This window comes from Diadema setosum, chromosome 1 (genome assembly GCF_964275005.1).
Source record: "Diadema setosum chromosome 1, eeDiaSeto1, whole genome shotgun sequence".
Taxonomy (NCBI): domain Eukaryota; kingdom Metazoa; phylum Echinodermata; class Echinoidea; order Diadematoida; family Diadematidae; genus Diadema; species Diadema setosum.
Genome location: NC_092685.1, coordinates 27,977,902 through 27,999,063, shown reverse-complemented (window position 1 = coordinate 27,999,063; position 21,162 = coordinate 27,977,902). Strand labels below are relative to the sequence as shown.

Here is a 21,162-nt window from a genome sequence, read left to right as displayed (position 1 = left end):
ACATAATCTCCTGTATTACCAACCTTAGGGAACCTCCAGCTCCCTCCCATTATGGATGGTCTTACAGAGATTGGTTATAAATCCCCTCACTACTCAAAACAACAATATGAACAAGAACAAGAACAACAACCACAACAACAAAAGGACAAACATATAACATGCAATTTGTAAAATTTAATGAGCAAAAATGTATTAACTTACCAACGGCATAAAAGCAGAGAGTGGTCAACACCTGCACATGAACAGGTAGTGCATCATTCCAATCTGTGTCCCTCCTCAGATCACCTCCAAGCATATTGATGAGGTGGAGTGCAGAGTATCTTTCGAAAATCTGTAGCTCACTTGAAAAGCTTCATCCTCATACAGTTCAAATGGATTCCGCCTGTCAGCCAATCCTCTTCGAGGCCTTTCAGCTCTCTAGGAATGTACGGAGGAATAATTTGGACAATAATATACATGTACTTAGAAAATGTGTGGTAAAACAAAATGATTCTACTTGTTGGTCATAAAACATATTCAATAATGAGGTTTATGAAACAAATATCTACTATTCTGTTAACATTTCCTTGGTGCTGTTCACCTCAGCTCTATCCAAGAATGATAGCAGGGTCTGTACAAACAACTCCTTGGGAGTGAGCATTTCATCCTCATGATCACTCAATACTTGGCGTTATTTCATCTTAACTAATTGAAAAAAAAAACGAACTTTAAGGTGAACAAGAGTATTGGGGAGAACATTACTGTTATATGCTTAAAACAGTAATGTGCCTCTTAATTGTCCATCTAATTCACTTTCATAGGACGACAAAATAAAAATGAAATACGCAAAGACAATAAATTGTCGTCACTAATGTCAGTTTGTCAACTGTCAACTGGTGATTATCATGAATTTCTTGAGCCAAATGATCAGTTGTAAAGTACAAGCATAGTCCAGTCAGTAGAATACACAGAATTAAATAGGTGATCTTTAAAATGTCATTATTGTTAATGCCCACTACTCTAATTTGCCACACATTTAACTTGAGAACTATAATTATAAGAAGCACCACTGCGTGCTGATGTACATGTGTAATTTGGAAGAATGATAATTTAGTTAGATTATATTAAAATGTATGTCAACTTTAGCAGTGGCCCAGTTGCCACTGGCAAAACAAAACTTTTCTTGAGCACCAAAAGCTGAGCCCTTTGTGGCCCGGTTGGCCACTCATAACAGTCATAGCAATGTTTCCTGATTAAATTTATTCATGAAAGTCAGAAATTTGTGCTTTCATTCTGCATTGCAATTGTATCCGAAATTGAATTTGCCCACCAATCATCTTGGTTAAGCGGCCCAGTTGGCCACCTGAAAAATAAGTTCAGCCATGTATGTCTTACTCATTATTAAGTGAATAATCACTTTGAAGAAGCCATGTTGTCCTATTTCCATGCTTTATCGTACAAAGGAAAACATTGAATGTTATATCAAGGCAAGCAACAAAAAATGAAACAAAATGATACCTCTCAGTCTTTGGAGTATAGCTGGAGATGTCTCAAATGGTTGCGCAGCCATTATTGGTGTTTCCTACATTTGGTACAAAAAGGACAAAGATCTTAACTGTATTGAAGAGATTGATTCAGACTATCAAGTTTTATGACATTTTCAACAACAAAGACCTGCGAACAACAAATGAATGCAGGTTAAAGGGATAGTACAGTATTGGTGAAGATGAGAATTGGGCGTTTAACTTTTTGCGAGATACCAAGAAAACACTTATGAAATAGTACAGAGCATACCATTTTAAGAGGAATTCAAAGTTTATTTGATGAAAATCGGGTTTGGAATGACTGAAACATCAAAAAACAAAGTAAAACAAAGCGATCGTAATAAAGTGTGGGTCCCACACTTATAAGAATCGCTCTGTTTTGGATATCTCAGCCATTTCAAAAACAATTTTCATCAAATAAACGTTGAATTCCCCATGGAATTACATGCTCTTTCATATTTTATAAGAGGTTTCTCATTATCTCACCAAAAAAAAAAAAAGTTAGAAACCTGAAATTAGGTCTCAACTAAAACTATACGATCCCTTTAAAAAGATGTACCCAATAATGAATTTAGAGATTCAGCCATGTTAATACATTTTTCTTTTGCAAGTAAATTATTTGGGAATTTTAAACTTCAAGATGTTTTAATGAAATCATTAGAAGTAAAAGAGAAGTTGTGACATCTTGACAATATTTGAATTATACATAAAAAGAGCTTGTGGGTCTAGCGCCCATACTAGCACAGCATGTAGTATTGCCAGATTTGGGGCATTTTTGTAAATTAAACAAAAGATGCTACCCTGGAGCACCCTGGGGAGCTACACTCACCACATGTACATTTTTAACTCCCCACCCCTTACAGATTTCCCTCCAAGTTTGGTTAAAATCTGCTTGTCAGTTGTTAAGATGGGAATGGTGAGCGATCGCTAGAGCTCACTTGAGCTATTTGGCTCAGGTGAGCTGGGGGCGCTGTGGCATAGTGGATAAGACTCCCGACTCTCGAACGGAGGACCGTGAGTTCGAATCCCGCCCAGTGCTTACATCCTTGGACAAGATGTTTTTACCTACAATGTCCCTCTCGACCCAGGTGTATAAATGGGTACCTGGCAACGCTAGGGTAATAATAATAGCAGGGCCCTCTGGTAGAGCAGTGGCAACACTGAAGAGGCTACCCTGGGTAAATAAGACCTTATTATTATTATTATTAAAACACTAATCAGAAAAATGCAGATGGTCAGTGCCAAATTTGGTAAAAATCTTTCCAATTGTTTTCAAGAAGATGGCAATGTAGAAAGGATGTTGTTGCCGCCCCAGGGCCCCTCTTAAGAGTATCCCATTTGTACAATACTCCCTCTCCACATAGATGCTTACCAATTTTGCCATTTACACAGACCTAGTGATGACAATTTTTTTTTAACAGTAATAATCTGCTTATTTACTCATCTGATTTCTTCAAATATTTAAAATTCCATATTTTTTTTTTTTTCATTCTCTAATACACACTTTTATCATGGTGGATTTTAGTTTAAGGCTCACGATCACCCATGCAATAATGAATCTGTTTCCGAATTTCATTTATGAGTTTACCACAGTGGAATCTTACAATGCAATGATGAACACATAACTTTCTCACAGGGTACTGTACAGTAAGTTCAAGCTTGTAATTATGATTAATAAAATCTCCACAAGTCCTGTTTTTAAACAGGTATTCCACATTTTTAATTCCTCCCCAACTTGTGCATTTACGAAAGGATTCTACTTACGGTTTTGTTCTTTACAGCAAAACCAGGTTTCCTGTTGATGGCAGTCAAAGGATGTGTCTACTGCAACAGATAAATCACATAAAAAGGGAATGTCATCCATCTAAATTTTGATAAGTAACTCAATCATTTTCAAAGCAGGATCATGTCAATAATTATATCGAAGAATAAATCGTCGGCTGGCCAATATAATTGGTAAACACACATCACTACATTACATACCTTCACACATCAGTCACTTGTTTTCCGCATACAATTTGACAATTCTCGAGTAGAAGCTGTTATGATTGAACATTGTTAATGTAGTGTTGTACATCATTTCCGCATACGATGTGCTTCGCAAATTTCACAATACACGTGTACGTTCCTTCGAAGCTCCGTTGTTGGCAGGCAAACAGAGCTTCGATATCGGAGTTTACCCTGTAGTGTTAGCAAAGTACATTGTATATCAAATAATAATATCACTACTTGTCTTGTATGCTAGCTTTTACTACGTAACAAGACATCAGCGAGTTGCGACAGATAAAAACGATGGACTTTTACGGTGGCTTACGAAAACACCAATCAAACATTAAAATGACCCAATACTAAAAATTATAGACTAGTCAGCGCAGTGGGACTAGCGCGACAAACACACCTCGTAGGACCTAGACTAACTGCGACCAGCAGCCCCATACGCATAGCATATGAACGCTATGCGTATGGGGCTGCTGGTTGCAGTTAAGTTAGACCCAACGACACGTGTTAGACCTACTAATCTATCATATACAACAAATTACTACAGATGTTGGTACTCACCAGCAAAAGGTTGCAAATTGCTGTAAAAACAGTATACGGTTCTCTCCTATTGAGGAGACACTGTTCGTGAACGATTGCTCAGCCACCCCAATTTCAATTACATTAGTAGTAGGCCTACGTCCTACTAACGTTACAGTACTAGGTCTAGAATCTTAATTCTAGGCCTAGGCCTAGATCTACTAGAATCTAGATCCTAGTACAGTCTACTTACACCGTTAGATTTCTACTAGCCCGACCAGACGCTGTTAGTACGCTGTCACAGCGACTGCGCTGTGTATAGTTTATTCCATAGTCTACTACGTTACGTGTGTAGTACTACGGTACGTAGTACTAGTAGACAGTGATCGAGTCAGTGCAGCTAGATCTAGATCCTATACAAGTTACAACTCTACCTAGCCTAACCTTGCTTGCGATACGCACGGATGCACACACGCACTCACTTTTACTTTGTCTCACTTACACTCACTTTTGTCCCAAAAGGAACTCTTGCCAAACTGAACAATTAACATAACCGCGGGTGCTCCTTGGAATTGTACAGTTATCAAAGGCCTAGTCCTATAAATAACGTTACAGTACTGTCCAACACTTCGCGTTGCGTGGGGCTGGTCGCAGTTCTAGACTAGGTCCTAAGTTTTAAATGTTAAGGATACGTGAGAACTCACACTTCACTGGTTACCTAGGCCTGGCTAGGTCTCTCGTTTGAGACTGATCCTAGATCCTCTACGCTCTAGACCTATGCTAGGCCCTAATTACTATTTTGGAATGGTGTATAGGAAGATCAAACTTTTTCTTCAATTCTAGCCAGTTTTGTGTGCCTGCCTGACCATGAGCAGGTAAAGAATAGAGAGAACTGGCAGAGCTCAAGGAGTCAAGCAAGGTCACAAGGAGAAGGATGTGTGGTATGGTAGCTCGCCGCTATCTATGTGCGAGAGGGTGACACAAAAATATACGTGTAGGACTACACAAAACCTGCTGACGATAACGCATCTCTATATCAAATCCCGTGTTCTGCTAGGTAGCATTGCATGCATTTTATACCATTAATCTAAAATTTTCTTCACAAATAAAAACAATGGATGATAGCGTAAAACACTTCTCATCACTATAAATGGATAAATTACTCACGATTTTCTAAAAGTTGGAGCGAACGCTAGTAACTCTCTAACCATCAACAACTCTTTATTCTCTTGCCGAGTGATTCAAGAATTGCCGCGCCGACCACCAACTCTCGTCTAATGTCTGCAAATGTCCCGAAATGCTGCTCTGTGATTGGTTAAATCCACGGTTTCAGTTGAGTCCACTAACAGACCACCCCAAACAGTTGACTCAAAATCGTGACGTAGAAGACTGCGGAGAAACCATGGTTTCTGCCGAAACCACCTTTGTGAATCGCAAGTTGAAACCATGGTTTCAAATCTGCGGTTTGAAACCGTGGTTTCGAGCGAAACCACCTTTGTGAATTCGGGCCAAAGGGTGGCGCCCTGAAATCGCGCCAAGTTTTGTTGATTTGGCGATGGCGCTATTACAGAACGCGCATCATCACAGAGTCGAGGGTGAAAGTTTGTTTAACTTACTTTTTGAGAATAAGGCTCTTCTGTTCTTTTTTTGTTGTTGATAGAACAGTTTGAGTCCCTATCTTAGAATGCGGTGATTGCTATGGAGTTGTTTTTTTTTTTTCAAAGTAAATTGATGAGAATATCGAATAAAAATTCATCATTTCTCAATGCACTCTGAAATGCATTCAATGCTGTTATACAGATACAATAATCATAGAATGATCATTCTCTGTCTGTCTGTCTGTCTGTCTGTTTCTCTCTCTGTTAGCTCTGTCTGTCTGTCTGTTTTTCTTTCTGTCTCTCCCCACCACCCCTCCCCCCTCTCTCTCTCTCTTGTATCACACCGGCGTACAGAAATCAAGATGCAAATACCTAAAGAGTTATCCTACAACTTTTGGCACATTTCCAAAGCTCTACATCTCCACATTAGTTGGTGATTCTGTCAAGTCATTCTAAGTTTTCTCTTGGGCGTGTTGCAGAAGGCGATGGTACCTTTTTAAAGGTGTTTCAAAGACATTTTGATCAAGATCATGCATAGACCTTGCAATCATTTGCAAAAAATACCCATGGAAGTGAAAAACAAGACTTGTGATTCAATTTCAGAATAAGAACGGATATATCGTGATGATAATGTAATATTTGAAGATTTTTAATCGCAAAATGAGCTAAGCGCCATTTTTAAACACTTCAAAGTAAGTCCATCGTCAGATTGAGCAAAATTAAACCTCTCCAGTAAAGCCTCACTTATGACAATAACAATATTCTACAAAATATGATGATTGAAAATATCTTATAATTTCTTATTATTTTCTTTGTTTTTTAGCAGCTTTAATCACAAATAACTTAAACAAGAATGGAGTTATGTCGTTCTGCGATAAAACTCTTCATTTACAAATGCATGGGAATCGAGTAGGAAGTGAAGGACAGAAGTCATTGTAGTGATTCAATTTCAAAACATAAGAAATCAAGTCAAAGAAGAAGAAAGATATGCTCCACTCCGCAGATACAGAGTGATGTCCTACCAACACTCAATCCCAACCCCAACTGAAAAAAAAAATACGAAAAATAAGACAAAAAGGAGTTCAGAAAGGAGTTCAAACACGAGACAGCAAAAATGTAGAATATAGCCTGAAAGTGTAGATACGAGGTTTCAGCGAAGACCTAAGTTGATTTTCAACATGTCCATTTAGAAATTAATGAATGATTCAAATGTTTAGTATATACCTATATAAAGCGTGTCGTCTGCTCCTCGTGGTGCCAAAGAAGATAATTGTCTTCATCGCTCTTAGAAACTTTGTAATAAAAGGCAAGAAAAGGAAGCAGAATGATGGATGGAATCACTCTTCAAATGAGAACGTGGAAAGGAGAAAGATTCAAAGGCTGAGAGGAAAAGATTATTTGCGAAACAAACCGGTAATGTAACGTTGCATTCTCACTTTGCTCTTGGCTAGATTTTCTCAAGTGCGCTTGTGTGTCTCCGACGCGATGAGAAGCTAAGCTTTAAAACTCGGTGAGATGCGAGAACGGAGAAAATTATGTCTCATTACATCGTCATATCAGATGTAATTTATCGTTATCACCCTCTCTCTCTCCTCAGAGCTTTACCGCTTTCGACTATTGAAGCAAGAGTTCGAGAAAGGAAGGGGGGATAGAGGAAATCGTCGCTAGATGATTAGTTTGAAAGCGCGCGGATTTCTCGGTGTCTCGCTCTCTTTTTATCGCCTGTGCGATATCCCCGCAGACGAGGCATTTGATACGGATCGGGCGGGAGTCTCCACGCCATGTCGCCGGGGGCCATAACCCAGCGCTTGCCGGCCACACTCTGTCGCCAAGATGGCGTCGAGGCTCACGCCAAATGCGTTAAGATCCTCGAACGAAAGGGGGGAAAAAGTAAATCTTTGTCGTCTTTTATTCAACAAAATAAAGCTTTCCCTCCGTCTCAAGTGCGTAAGAATGCAATCTATTCTCCCCTTGACCCTTTCATCGTACGTTTAGCGAAAGATTAATCTCCGTAAATAAACCGACTAATCTGAAAATAAATGAAACGGGTTTTGAAAGTGTGCGGACGCCACTAACATTGTATTACCAGCTAAGTCACAGTGGGAAAGTTTATCACGCAATTGTCGCCTTTGAGATGTTATCAGTAGTCTGATCCATCAGAGGCCGTTATACCACCATGCAAACTTTTGTACAATTTCGTCTAACTGTCGAACAAAATGAAACATAATCCCATCCAGTATGAATATTCTTACGATCCCTATCTTGGACACTGACCATTGTAAAATGATGAAAATCATAAATGCCCCTCCCACTCCCAACAAAAAAGTAAATAAAAGAGAACTGAGCAACTTGAGACTGAAGCCGCAGAATAACTGTAGAAGTTTTACGTCTCCGCAAGATAGCGACCTCTCCGTTAATAGAGTTGTCGTTGCTTTTGTCGGGAAGCAATCGCTAGACACCACAATTTGTTGTTTGCGGTTGTTCGTCGCTGGAACGTGGTCCTTGGCATTATTATGGTTAAGATGGAAGTTGGCTAGGATGCTGGAATGCATCTGCTGTCAGCCTAGATGCTCCAAGCTGACGTTTGCATCTGTACGTGTTTTCAATTCTTTAATCATTTTTAATTTTCACTTTGCAGTCAATCAATGTGTACCCAAGATCATTAACCATGTGATTGTTTTATAATATGTTTTGTGGAAGAAAAAAAAACCACATGGAAATATGAAAATAAATGAACATACATACCAAGATGGGGGGGGGGGGGTAATGGTGGTGGCGGTTGGGCAGGTGAAATACAAAATTAACCGTGTGCAATCAATTCGGAGCTTCAAGCTCCGTGATGCAAAAAAAAAAAAAAAATGAAAAGAGATGTCTCAGATGCATCATTATGTTTCTCTGACTATAGCCCCCCTTTTTTTGTTCACAACTATGTACTGCTATGTAAACACTTTTCATTATTCCATTTCTTCTCTCACGAAGGATGGCGGAAGTAAAAAATAGAGTGATAGATCGATGGAGAAAGACAGAGAGGAAGAAACAGTGTGCGTATGTTTGTTTGTTTGTGTGTGTGTGTGTGTGTGTGTGTGTGTGTGTCTGTGTGTATAGCAACGTGTTTGTTGCTTTTATGAGCATTTATGAGGTCATTACTAGTAATCCCTGCGAATACTGAGTACTTTATGAATCGAGTTAACTCGGAGATCAGGCTGTGATGGAAAATCGTGAAGTGTGAGAACATAGCTGTAATTTCAAACTTATCCTAGTAAAATTGTACACTATAAATATAATGCAACTCAAAATCTCAGTACAATGGTTGTGTGAATTGCAAAGACAGAGAGATAGAAATAATGATTTCTTTTAATACGTTTGATAGGCCTGCTGGTCGTAGGAAAGTCGAGCAAAAGGCAATATTTACATGGCAGTTCATATAAAAACCCGATGAAATAAAATCACTTTCCATCATCCAGTCTCCCTTCATCTTTCTCTCCCCCCCCCCCATATCTCTCTCTCTCTCCCTTTCCTGTCCTCTCCCCATCATTTCCTCATCTCAACTCACCCTCTTTTTTAACCATTCAACCACGCCCTCAACCGCTCGCTGCTCCATGCATTGGCCAGTTGATACCCGACTCAACTTGACCGTGCAATTTCACACCCCGTGCATGTTCATTAGCCACTCGACAGAGAGTGAAGGGGGCATCGATAGGTCATCGAGAATGACATCTTAAGAAAGACAATGCCATCTTCATTCCAAAGGCATGGCTCTTGAGCGGCATGGTAAGTAGCCCCTCTGGGTCACAGCATAATAAGCCCAAAGTACAGCTGATCAGAACAATGTAGGTCAGGGGGTTGTAAGATTTATAAGTAACAGGCCAGAGAATAATCATTTAACTTTCTTTTTTTTTTTCGCCTGTACATGCGATCAAATTTAGGATATTTGAATTTCTATGTTTGGTTTCCAAGAAAATGCTAAGCATTCATTCAGTGTGCTTTATGCACTTGATATGAGAGCATTGATATCATGTTCAAATTGTTAATGAGGCCTAAAGTCCGCATCTTTTAGACGAAAATTGTGTATAATAATTAAGCACACTCATATTACTTCCTACCTTAGGAATTTAAGTAATGCAACCACGCAAACATTTTCAATCAAAACAATCTTCAACTCAATCCACGTGCGCCTCCTTAAGAAAGCACCATATTAAGCATACAGACGAAAACCTTCGCGTGTACATACATACCTGCTTACACACACACGCACACACACAGACAGATACACAGACACAGACACAGACACACACAAAGACACACACACAGACACACGCAGACACAAACAAACACAGACACACGCGTACACGCACACACACACACACACACACACACACACACACACACACACACGCACGCTATTAAAATGAAAATTCCACTGTTGGAAAAAAAGTGACTATAATCAAAGTGAAGCAGACACAATACCATTAGGACACGTAATATTTAAGGTGACTTTCTCGTCTGTTTGTCTGTCTGTTTGTCTGTCTGTCTGTCTGTCTCCCCCTCCCTCTGTTCTTTCATTGTTGCCTAACTATAACGTCCGCATTATTGTAATTACATTGTTGTATTGAGAGCCAGACGAAACATTGTAAATAAACTTTTTTTTTTTCCACTGGGATATTTATTATTCTATATCAAATGTATGCATCGAAACACATAACACGTCATTTTGTTTCTAACAATTGAAGCACTTTGAAAAATAGGCAACGAACCGTCGTGACTCGGAACATCATAACATACGTATCGAGACACCTTATTTCTGAAACACTTCCAGCTTTTGATAATTTTTTTTTGCGATAAATTTTTCGTTCTTATGATATTACCTAAAACGAGGTACTATTCTTATTTTACAGTCATCGATTTTCATTCTTACAAGCATATTATACAGTAATACAATTCAATGCCGAATTGCTGATACCAACATAATGTTTTATTTTCCACCAGACCCGCATTAAAAATAACTCCAATCTCTGATACTTCAGTCCCTATCAATATTTTGGCACTCACTCAAGAGCTGTATTAAAATTTTAACGTACACATTACAAAGCGAACATTTTTTTTTTCTTTCAATCGACCCAATTTTATTCAACATCTCATTTGTTATAAAAAAATTCTATTCAATATTTTGAACTGAACTGAAGTCACCGTAAACTAACAGCCAGTGTACTCCTGTAAGGGGCCAAGGATAATGATTGCCATTTCTTTCCCTCAAGTTGTATTATCAAATCACTGCCACACGATCCAAAAAAAAAAAAAAAAAAAAAAATCGGCACGTTTGCAAATAGCCGCATCATAACAACTGAAGGGACAGCAGGAATAATCTTTGCTCAACGCAGTCCGTTGCATTAAATTATTCTCTGACAGGTGTAGAATGACTGCTTGCCATTATCATAACCAACTGTGTAAAACAGAGGTTGGTCTCTTCTTCGTCTGGAGCGTGTCCAAGGGGGTGTGTCCAATGTCATCAGCAGAGACTGCTGGCAACGTCATTACCGGCTAATTGTCAGGTTTACGATCGTCCTGCGTCGTCTAATATCCCGGAACGCGTTTGAATTTCCTCGTGTGTGACGGACGTGTATCAAGCGGCCATCGCAGCAGGAGGGAATGTCAATGTACTTTGGATAATGATCAATAGAGGTCTGAATATCCAGGTACGGCTTTCCGAGGTTGTCCATATTTAACTAATTTTATAAATAAATTTCGAGGATTCTGTCTCCCATCCATCCTTCTCCTTCACTTGCATGTAAATGATTACAACTCATTCTGTAAACTAAACTTTGATGCTGGTCAAGCAATCCAAACTTTCATAGCTCCAAACAGACTCTGGGCAAAACCGAAACTGAATTACATTAAAAAAGATACATATAGGCCTATATGTATATTTGATATAACGAAAACGACAACAATCCACAGCCGAAACTAACTAAATGTATATATATATAGATATAGATAGATGGATAAATAGATGTATACATATTCTATTTCTATTTCATTCAATTTCTGCTATTTTCAAAGAAAACAAGCTCAATAGCATACTTGTATTGATTCATAATTGCAAAAAATGACAATGGTATATTCTTAGTAATTGTAATAGCATAACAGAATTACAAGCTTGATCAGACTTTCTAACCAATTTCGTTTGCTTATTAAATGTCCCCATATTGCTTTATAGTACCAGCAGAAGCAATAATATTGATAAAAGGATATAACCGTATAAAGGTTCATATCAAATAGCTTTTGTTGTTTTCATTTTGTTTTTGTTTTTTCTGCTTTCACATGAGCATTTTACTGATGTGAGTTCGTAATAGGTTTGGCCCATTACTTGTGAATTGATAAAAATGAGTGTTAAGTACAGCATAGACAAGAAAACATTAAACCGTTTCACTCTCTCCATCCCTCTCCCATTCTATCTCTCTTTCTCTCTCCCTACACCCCCCTCCACTTCTTCACGCAACGCACATGCGCCTGATTTCATTTGTTTTTTTCCATATTCAAATAATACAAAATAATTGCAAAGTAGCATAATCGATTTGTACAAGAAGATGAAGTGTCATGAAGCACCGATACATACTATACAAACAATAATAATACGTAAGTATATAGTACACGTACAACTGCACCTATACAAACATGTAGAAATACACGTGATTTACATAGTTGATCATCATAAATTCACTTTGAGTTGAAATAGCCCTCGCTTGTAAGGAATATGGGGGAATATAGAAGGAATTTGCTCAAAAAGCAGAACTTGTACAATTAGCAAGTTCCCTGAGTAAAAAGAAAATTATGAATCGTTGCATACGTTCGTACAAGAACGAGTGGGCATAACGATTCAGAAGGGATAAGAGGAAGAGATACAAGTAAAGCAATGGGACAATGACAGACACACACACATTCAAACGAACAAACAAACACACAAAAACGGTCACAGACACAGATAATCCGTGCAAACCCCAGCAAATTAACACGGGACAAAATGATGATATTAACGACACGTGGTATTGTGTATAGAGGTTGAAAACGGAGGCGTTCAGGGCTATTGTCTTCATAGTCAAAGTCACTGCAATATGCGACATTAACAGTGAAGCGTGCGCAAACATAAATGATTTAGCGTCGCTCGTCAGGTGACAGAAAAAAAGTGGCAAAGCTCACAAGATTGACGCACTTCCTTTGAAAATATCACCACAATATAGTTACAAGTATATATAGTTTTGTTTATATTTTCATGACTTGTGAATAATATGTTCGACATTGTTATACTAATCTTCTGTTTTGTACAAGTGGAGAAATAAAACTTACTGAAACTGAAACAGAAACTATGACCCTACTCGAAAAAGAAAAAAAAATAGAAAATGAATTTAAGAGAAAACGATTAAGGTGTGTCTACAGCTTTGTTTTTGACCTTTGAAATCGACGAGAGAAATTGATTCGAGTTCAAACCAGAAGGAAAGAACAGATAATTCGGGGTGAAATCGCCCGAATGAATTTCAACTTCCTAATATTTTTCTGCTCGCGCACGCTGGCTGAATTGTCGCAAAAGGTAATAACTAATTACAGTTGTATGTATGTATATTCATTTGTTTGCTTGTTTGTTTGTTTTGGTTTGGTTTGTCTTATATGTGTCATACATTATGGTCCTTGAGAAGGTCTTCATCTAAAACATGACAGCAGTATACAAATAATGACTGCTATGAGGGGCACAGTTAAAATTAGGGGCCCAAGGTGATGTGAAAACCATAACTATGCCCGAAGCGAAGCTGAGGGCATAGTTATGGTTTTCACATCACCGAGGGCCTACATAATCTTAACTGTGCCCCGAATATCAAGCTGTCATTATTTGTTTTATATACCGAAAATATAGATTCCGAAATAAAGATACCGAAAATATAGATTCTAGTCTCTTTTACAGCACTCGTAATCAACGCTGATCGACAGCGCGGCGGTCGTATCATTGGTTGCGACTGTCTCCAAATCTATTTACAGGGCACAGTTGATTCTATGCCCCGAGCACAGTAAATCATGACGTCATTTTAATAAAAAATGGGGCACAGCTATTTTCATGACTCCATTTCTAACCATTCAGACTAGAGGAATCTATATATGAGGTATATAATAGTTTATATATCATCGACACACGCAAATGCAAATGCATACCAGTATTACGCAACATTCACTCATTCTCCCGAACACACCCACGCGCCATTTTAAACACATGATCACGCACACCGACACAAGCACACCGAAAAAGGCATCCTTAATATAGTATACTCTATGCTTGTAATCATCCTTCAGAAATAATTATGCATGATTACATACAAGTCTAGTGAATAAAAACGTACAATCTCCTTTCATTTCTCTCTTGTTGCGATAACCATATCAAAAGTCAAGTTCTGGTCACGACGGCGATCTGCTTCCTTTGTAGAATATTTACGTTTTCTCCCATTTACGATACAGCGTGCAATTTCTTGTTTCCACGTATATATCAAACTTAATGACTATTTCATGTAAATGGTATTATGAACACAGTGTCTAGAAAAAGACACTTTCCAAGTGAATGTACACTCTAAAAACACAAATGTTGAATTAGCATTTAAAAGGGCCGAGGAGTGACAACATTTTGAAAGTGTTGGTTTTCCTGCTAGATTCAACATTTAAAATGTTATTTTAAAAGTTGGATGCAACACTTCAAAAAATGGTGTCACTCCTCGGCCCTTTTAAATGTTGATTCAACATTTGCGTTTTTAGAGTGTATCACGCAATGTCATGTTTATATATTACGTCTTTCTTCCTTATTGTAATTCTAAATAAAAGAAGAAAATCCACAAAATAAAACTAATAATAGATACCATGATATCAGGAGTATATAATTTCTTTTTTTCTTCTTCTTCTCTTTGCTTGAAATTGTCATACAATGAGTCTTTTGTTTTATACTTTGTCCCCTCATTCTTTGTCTTTTTCTTTTGTCTCTTTGTCGTTCCCATCGTCAGCAGAAGCATATCATCATCATCTTCTTTTTCTTCCTCCTCAAGACCTCAACCTCTTTCGTCTCACTCGGCGGCTCCAACAAATATGACGTAATTATACCAACGTGTGTGTGTGTGTGTGTATGTGTGTGTTACAATAATGTTTAATAGGAGGGGTAGCTGCGGAGACCTACTGGGGTGGGGGAGGAGTTATCAAAAAAACAGCAGGAGTTATTCAAAAACAAGATATCCTAATGAAAGGCGGGACCCACCTTTCTTTAGGACCACTTCGTTTCACTTTGCTTGTGGATATCTCAGCCATTTCAAAAAACCGAATTTCATCAAATGAACTTTTAATTTCCCTTAGAATTGTATGCTCTTTCATATTTCATAAGTTTTTTTCTAATTATCTCACAAAAAGTTAAAATCTGAATCCCCTATCTCAGCCAAAACTATACCATCCCTTTAATACTTCATGACAGACCATAGGCCTACAAACGAGCCTGTGGTCTTATCAGATGTCGTTCCAGTCAACATTTAATGCGAAGAAATCAAGCAAGACTAAAACGATTATTCTCGAAAGATCCGCAACCACGCACCACAGAATAGCTTTTTTGCAGGGCCGGCGCACTGTTTTCAAAAGTGTGGGGGCCCACTTCCGGGTTTCATGAGGTAACAAGCAAAAAAAAGAAAGATCCTCAGCTCATCTCTCCCCGTCCACTTCCGGGTTTCTTCAGCTAACAAGCAAAAAAAAAAAAAAAAAAAAGGTCCTCAGCTCATCTCTTCCCGTCCACTTCCGGGTGTCTTCAGCTGACAAGCAAAAAAAAAAAAAAAAAAAAACAGGTCCTCAGCTCATTCCCCTCCCATTGTAGTGCCTCTTACGTACTTCCGGGTTGAAAAAAGTGTGGGGGCCAAAAGTGATGACACCTTATGTATTCCTATGGTGCACAAAAAGTGTGGGGGCCCCCACGGCTGCGCCGCCCCTGTTTGTCTCGGTGTAAATTGAGACTTGGGTTCTTTTGTTTTATTTAAAGCATTTGGTAAAATTTGAAAACGTGATCAAATATCTAAACGGACTCATTGAGTGTTCAAATGGAGCACTACAGTGCGTCATTCTACACCGTAAAGTTGACAAGGCAATAATTACACCTTGAGTAAATATTTTTGTGTAATTCTTTACTTGAAGTACCGCGTTAATAAGGATCAATGTCATATAGCCTTGAACCATGACTATTGTTTATTACGACGGATATAACGCCAGGTTATACATGCAGATATAATAGCCTCCAATCAAGACCCTCGCAGCAATACCCATATCCGAGTCGCAGAATCATGCTGATTGCATTTCCTTCTTGCCCTATACTGCATTACAGATTAAGAAAAAAAAAAAAGGATTTCATTGACGAGAATGCGCCTTGATTAAAGTCTACCTGAGCTCCTGTCATGAGGCAAAGTACAATGACCTTCCTCACCAGTCCTTGCTGAAGCAAGGAAGAGCGGGCTTGTTTTAAAGGGATAATATACAGTGCTGTGTAGTTTTGGTTGAGATAGGGGATTTAGATTTTAGCTTTTAGTGACATTATTAGAAACCACTTATGAAATATTAACCATAGTAAATTCTAAGAGAAATGTAAAGTTTGTTTGATGAAAATCAGTTTTAAAATGGCTGAGATATCCACAAAAAATTAAAACAAAGTGGTCCCAACCTTAAAAGATGGGATTATTAGAACCTCTTTGTTTCACAGAAATCCCCAATCTAAATCCCCATCCTAGCCAAAACTATGCTATCCCTTTGAGGTAACGCAGAGGTAAGGCACGAACAGCCGAGGCCTTAGGAATCATTCTGTCCACTTCTATTCAATTCAATTCAATTTAATTCAAATTTATTTCCGGTTTTTTCGACAATACCATACATATCGCTTTACATACTTTAGTGACAGAAATCATGTACACAAAACAATGTGGATTGAACAGAGTAAACAATTAGTTATTGCAAACTTACAGTAAAGATACATTGTAATGCGACTGAAAGCCTCTATTCGAATTGAAACTTCTCTTTTCAGATTTGCCTCGCTCATATTATGTTTATGAGCACGTTCCTTCGATGTTTGCGCAAGTTTTGGTCGGGCTTGTAAGACGATTGTGTTTTATGGCGATTGAGGAAAAGACCTTCATCACTGCTATGATCCACATAAGAAGAGAGAGAGAGAGAGAGAGAGAGAGAGAGAGAGAGAGAGAGAGAGAGCTTTTTCTATCGATTACATATAGAATAGCCTTATAGTGGATAACACTTCCCAAACACTACTGGAGCGAGACAATCAAAACCGAGGCAAAACTTTCATCGTGTTATTGCAACTGTAGGTCAATGTACTTTTTTTTTCTTTTTCTTTTTTTTTTAACAAAATCTCAAGTTGGCGACTTGATACCAGCACCGTGCATGTTCTTTGTTGTTGTTGTTGATTTTTTTTTTCTTCTCGGAGCTTAAGTAATGGTCATGTGAGCGTAACAGAGTGTAACCGCATGAGATAGTCTGATCAAGGAGCTACTACAGCAAGTAGCTCCTTGGTCTGATGATGATAGAGTAGTAGGCCTACACAACACAGCATGTGTGCACGATTGAACTCCATCGTTTCTATAATAAAATGTAGGCTTCCTGATGGGCTAACATGAACGCTGATAAAATGATAATAATGAAGTCATGAGCTAGATTGGCACAGCTCATGTTTCGCGCTAAACGTCATGCACTCGTGATTGAATGATCTGTTACGTCAGTGAGTGCGGATGCGTTTAGAAGCCCGCCCTCAAGTTTTGTCACGTAACAAGAGTTACACAAGACCACTCTAAAACAGAAGCAGGTACTACATCAATTGAAGAGGAGTTAATGCCCTTGAGATTTAAAAGGAAGTAAAACAAACAAAAAGTACAGAAAAGAAAAGAAAATGAAAACAATACTGTAACTGCGCACTTAGGATGCAGGTAATGTATCACAGACATCGTGTGTCCGAAAGTTCACTGTCTTTTTCTTTTTAAATAAAGGGATAAAGTAACGCTGAGGTGCAAACAAGCACGTGTTTGAAACTTATACAGCGAAAGTGACAGCGAGGTAAATGTAAAGTAGATGTAGAAGATCGCGGGAAAGGAACGAAGGGAAACTTCAGGATTCAGATCTGGGAATATCTCTTACAGCAGAGTAAAGCACTGTGTTGGAGAGGTCATCGACTATCATGTGGTGGATTTAATCAGTGTTTGATCCACATGATTGATGAAGAGCTAAGTGAGTTGTCCTGACGTAAGTACAAAATGACATCATTTGATATTTCTTGTTGAAACGACCTTTAAGCGTGTGTTTTTTTTTTTAAATCTCTCAACAATGTAGTTATGTTTGTAGTTGTTTACTTCTTATTTGAATGAAGGATGAAAACTATAACGTGTCTTTTAGGGGTCTGTATTGTTGCATCAGGATCAGAATAGAGTCAAAGCTGCACTGGGATCTAATTTGATTTGATTTGATTTGATATCTGCATTCATTTTCACGCAGTAACATAACACATAGTCAGTGGCGTATCTAGGGGGGGGGGGGGGGGCAAGGGGGGCAAGTGCCCCGGGCGCCACTCCTTGGGGGCGCAAAAAACGAAAAAAAAAACGAAGAAGAAGAAGAAAAAAAGAAGGAAAAAGAACGAAGAAGAAGAAAAAAAAAAAGAAAAGAAGAAGAAAAAGAAGAAGAAGAAGAAGAAGAAAAAAAAAAAAACTCGCCCGGAAGGGGGAGGGAGAATGGTGGGGGGGGGGGGGGGAGGCAGAAAACCAAATCAAACAAAATAAAAACAAAACATGATGACGCGGACAAAATGACAATGTTTATTGTGTTCACACAAAATTCCATGTTCTGTGAGCTGAAATACAACAATTTTCGGCTCGCTCGCTGCGCTCGCTCGCCAAAATTTATATAAAAAAGAAGGTAAGAACAAAACGTGATGATGACAAAATGACAGTGTCTATTGTGTTTACACATGTCATTTCATATTTAGCAGGCAAAATGTTTCACGGAGCAGCGGCTGCAATTTCATTCGTTCTGAGCGATCGCCAATTGGATCAAAAGAGGGCGTCAAGGGTTTCGAACATGGGGGGGGGGGGGCGCAAAAACACAACAACAAATCAAACAAGATAAGAACAAAACGCAATGATGACGCGGAAATATACAAATTTCGGCTCACTCGCTCGTACTAATTTAGAGTATTTTTTCAAGTCCTCAGTTTGTTGGTATAAATCGTTATCTATAAGGCCGTCACTATATCTTGATTAGAATTGTAAGATTTAATAAGCAAAAAATGACAAGAGTTTCATGATGTTATTTTGTAAGCTGAAATACAAAAATTTTCGGCTCGCTCGCTGCGCTCGCTCGCCAAAATTTGTATAAAAAAGAGAAGAAGATAAGAACAAAACGTGACGATGACGCGGACAAAATGATAATGTCTATTGTGTTCACTCATGTCATTTTGTATCTAGCAGGAAAAATGTTACACGGAGCAGCGACTGCAATTTCATTCGTTCTGAAGCGATCGCCGGATGGATCAAAAGAGGACGCCAACGGTTTCGAACATACGGGGGAGGGGGGCGCAAAAAAAAATCAAAAAGGATAAGAAAAAAACGTAATGATGACGCAGAAATATACAAATTTTGGCTCACTCGCTCGTACTAATTTAGAGTATTTTTTTCAAGTCCTCAGTTTGTTGGTATAAATCGTTATCTATAATGTCGTCACTATAATTGTGAGATTTAATAAGCAAAAAATGACAAGAATTCCATGTTTTGTAAGCTGAAATACAAAAATTTTCAGCTCGCTCGCTGCGCTCGCTCGCCAAAATTTATATAAAAAAAGATAAGAACAATACGTGATGATGACGAGGACATTTACAAATTTCAGCTCACTCGCGCCTACTAATTTAGAGTATTTTTTAAAGTCCTCAGTTTTTGGTATAAATCGATATCTATAAAGCTGTCACTATATCTTGATTAGAAATGTAAGATTTGGTAAGCAAAAAATGACAAGGATTCCATGTTTTGTAAGCTGAAATACAAAAATTTTCGGCTCGCTCGCTGCGCTCGCTCGCCAAAATCTATCACAATTCATTACATTTAAATCACCCTCAAAAGATCCCTTTTAAGTGCTTGAAAAAGCATCATGTGGACTTTGTTTAAAGTCCCTACCGGGATGGGGTTGGGGTTCGACACTTTTTCAGAAATTAGGGGCGCAATTTTCGTGCTTGCCCCGCGCCGTTTTCCCTAGATACGCCACTGCACATAGTTAATTTAACAAAGTTCTTGTGCAACATTTTAATGAAGTACATGGAAATAGGTATATGTATGATTGATTCAAATGTACATCACTATTTGCTTGGTATAATACAAAATAAAGACTATAGTAGGTGTAATTTTATGCATAAATCGATAAATGAATGAATAGGCAGATAGATGAATGTAAATATAATATATACATACATGTATATGTATCACATACGTGCTGTTCAAGAGACAAAACCAAATCTAGGAGTAACTGCTAGCTTTACTCACTGCTAACAATGATAAATGATAACAATAATAGTATGTGGTGGAGCCTAGTACTTTGGTAGCAGAAATGGAAGTGGATAAAATACTAAACCACAGAAACAATTCTGAAAGATAAGAATTGATAGTCCTTTACTGGTTTTATATAGGCTGATTGGTTTGTTTATTTGTTTATTCATCATTTACTAATCCCAATAAATGAAATCTAATGACCAGGAAGAGTATCCAATCCGTATCCAATTATCTTACACAGAAAACAACGATGAGTTGAATAACAACCACTCTTTTAGCATCCCATGATATTATCTATTCAAAGCATAAGTGTTCTATATTACTCATTATGCTAAAATCTTAATTAGCTATGTTAAAAGGCTGAACGAATATCTGAACGAAAGATATCTTCATTTTTCTCAATAAACCGTAACTGTAGACGGTTTAGTCTGGAAACATTTTTATGATTATAACTATTGTTCACGTTTTGTATATTGAACAATACTTAACATCAATTTTACGGATTCAAAGTTTTACAGTGGTTGTTTCTATCCCTAACCCACATTATTTTAAGAACTATTTTATAGCACTAATGCTGGGTTTTTGTTTCATCAGCAAATGGTAAATTATGCCTTTAAGATGAGTCGCTCCAAACAACCGAGTTTAAAGAGGATTTCTAGTAACTGATCAGTGGGAATCAGTGGGAACGCTGGGGGATGATTGTTCCAATCCTTGTGGGATTCATTTAAGAGTACATTATATATCTACTGTTGTGTGAAAATTATTTGCTTCAGAATGGTCTCATATTCAAGTAATGTGCAGTTTAATGTTAACGGGCCGTTAACGATCGCCACGTCACTGTACAGGCATGCTAACCTGGAAACATTAAATTGCACATTACTTGAATGTGAGACCATTCTGAAGCAAATAATTTTCATACAACAATAGATATAATGTACTCTTAAA

General features: G+C 38.1%; 1 long non-coding RNA gene across 2 annotated transcripts; it reads right to left on the bottom strand.

Moving 5' to 3' along the window:
• Positions 1-227: 227 nt before the first annotated feature.
• On the bottom strand, positions 228-5,278 carry LOC140229269 (uncharacterized). 2 transcript variants are annotated; one of them, XR_011901280.1, is made up of 4 exons: positions 5,208-5,278; positions 3,288-3,347; positions 1,498-1,561; positions 228-417 (listed from the first exon to the last, which is right to left on the bottom strand). It is a non-coding gene; the product is annotated as an uncharacterized lncRNA (long non-coding RNA). The 2 variants fall into 2 exon arrangements; XR_011901278.1 differs by lacking the exon at positions 5,208-5,278 and having other exon boundaries at positions 3,288-3,537.
• Between the last annotated feature and the right edge of the window lie 15,884 nt (positions 5,279-21,162).